The sequence below is a fragment of the Anneissia japonica genome, unplaced genomic scaffold (genome assembly GCF_011630105.1).
Source record: "Anneissia japonica isolate Jap-2015-1 unplaced genomic scaffold, ASM1163010v1 scaffold7413_len2180_cov145, whole genome shotgun sequence".
In the NCBI taxonomy this organism is placed as follows: domain Eukaryota; kingdom Metazoa; phylum Echinodermata; class Crinoidea; order Comatulida; family Comatulidae; genus Anneissia; species Anneissia japonica.
Window position 1 is genome coordinate 1 of NW_022688943.1, and position 2,180 is coordinate 2,180.

The following is a 2,180-nucleotide window of genomic DNA, read 5'->3' on the forward strand; positions in this document are numbered from 1 at the left end:
TTATATTTTTTATGGTCTGACTGCCCGACGAGCCCTGTCCAGGGCTTGACCTGTCCGGTGGGGGGACTTTAGCCCCCCCGTCCCTCCGTGGGCGCTGCCACTGCTAGTACCCTACATCTCGTCAATGATGTTTAAAAATAAAGGTCAATTAAAAAAATAATAATGCTCTGCCCTAGCAACGTCTAATGACAGGGGAGGCGCCAGCAGAGGGGGCCGGGGGGACAGGTTCCCCCTGTCAGAGAGGGCTGGCCTCCACCTTCGGCAGGCTTCCAAGTTCCTGAAGATTTTGTTGTGCAGGACATACAGATGTTTGCGACGCATGTTTGAAGTCTCACACATCTTCTCTTTGTAAGAAACTTAACTCTATTGTCTATCTTCTTGCACGAACCTCACAATTTACTAATGATTCTACCCTTCAAATACTTTAAAATTTAATTAATTTGCTTATGTTAATGATAAAGTTTAATTTTTATACTTATGTTTTAATTGTATGTACTGAGGGTCCCAATTGATCAGCTCAGGCTGGATGGACCACCCTCACAAAATATTGTTGAAATAAAAAATAAAAAAATAAAATGTGCTACCTAAAACGCATGTGTACAAATGTATCGCCTTGTTCAATATAAAAACATACAGGCTTGGGCAGGTTAAGGTGGTATCCGATCATTTCGGTCGCGCCTGCATTTCGGTCGCGCTATTTTGGTTATGCATTTCGGTCGCGGTGTATGGCATGGCCCGACCACGCCCACTTTTATTTCGTCGGGCACCTCGGACCCTCCAGACGCCACCATGCTCGATCATTCCGGCCGCCGCGCCAAATGTATGGAACGCCAAAGAGGCCACCGAATACACAACACCAGGCCTAGGCTAGACAAATGAAGTTTTCGTCGGGAAATACTAAATAGTTGAAATTGGGTGTTAAAAATGTAAAATGGACCTAATTGTTCTCACAACAGGCCCACCAGATCAAAGTGTTACCTGCTGTGTTACCGGCAGGCATGACCTTAAACTTAAGTAGGTAGGAAGCTAACAAGGTTGGCCCGGCGGTCGCCCGACTAGACCCATCCATCTGTAATGCCCTAGGGCTAGGCCCAGGCCTATATGCGCTATCTAGGGCCTAAATAAAAAGGGCCTAGGCCTAGCCTAGGTAGGCCTAGCATATAAAAGCCTTACTTAGGCCTAGGCTTATTTTTAGTTCAACAGGTCTTAGACTAACTATTTAACTCCTGATATGTTAACACATAATTGATTTTCGTTACAATTTATGTTTGAAAAGTGTATCTTTCTGCCCGCTTCTCTGCAGACAACCAGAGCCAGTTCATTCCTTCCTTCTTTTGTATTTCACGGTCGCTGGTTCATGGTGTACTGATAACAAGGTTCAAGGTCAGGATTCCCTTTGCAAAATACAAGAATCTGATTGGCCAGGCTCAAAGGGATATTCCAGACAACCTCACATGACTCTTATCAGGTGACTTGGGTAGTAAACAATATGTTGCTCCACTCTCGGAGAGCGAGGAATGAAGAATTCCTCATCTTATTGATTCCTGCTTAAAAATTTCTTAGTAAGTAAGTAAGTTCACTAGGTTTTTTGAGGAAATTAACCGTAGCAACAAAATAATTATTTAATTATTGCACTTATTAGAATATCAAATGAGATGCAAGAAGGGAAGGTAGGCTGTAGTTAGTCAAAGGCCCTGACTAGGGTCTAGCTAAGAATAACTTCAGACAATGTCGGATCCGAATCTCTAGCTCAGCTCAGCAACTAGACAACTCGTGTCAAAGACTCAACCTAAAGTCGGATCACAAAACCAACTTAAAATTAATAAATAACAGTTTATCTGACAGTCTTACAACACTTCTAACTTGTCTAGCTTGGGGCCGGGAAAAAAAGCTTTTTTTTTTTTTTTAATGATATTATATTCAAGTCAGCTGTAGGCAGTGATTCATTTGCTTAAGCTGCCGCGACCATTTTTCTGAATTTAATTTGTTATTTTGGTCAAATAAACAAAACAAAACATTGTTTTTTTCCCCGTTTCAGATATGGCCGATGAAAAAACATCATTATTTGGGGAATCTCAATACAACAGTTCAGCATCAGAAGGCAATAAAACATACTGTTGTAATTATCGCCTATATATATACTGTGATATAAAAGGTACCGAGTGGAGCTTACCTTATCC

The 2,180-nt window shown here is 41.8% G+C and overlaps 1 long non-coding RNA gene across 1 annotated transcript; it reads left to right on the forward strand.

Moving 5' to 3' along the window:
• The first annotated feature begins 1,472 nt into the window (after window positions 1-1,472).
• LOC117124291 lies at window positions 1,473-2,105 on the forward strand. Its single transcript, XR_004447954.1, has 2 exons — window positions 1,473-1,566; window positions 2,039-2,105. It is a non-coding gene; the product is annotated as an uncharacterized LOC117124291 (long non-coding RNA).
• Window positions 2,106-2,180: the final 75 nt, after the last annotated feature.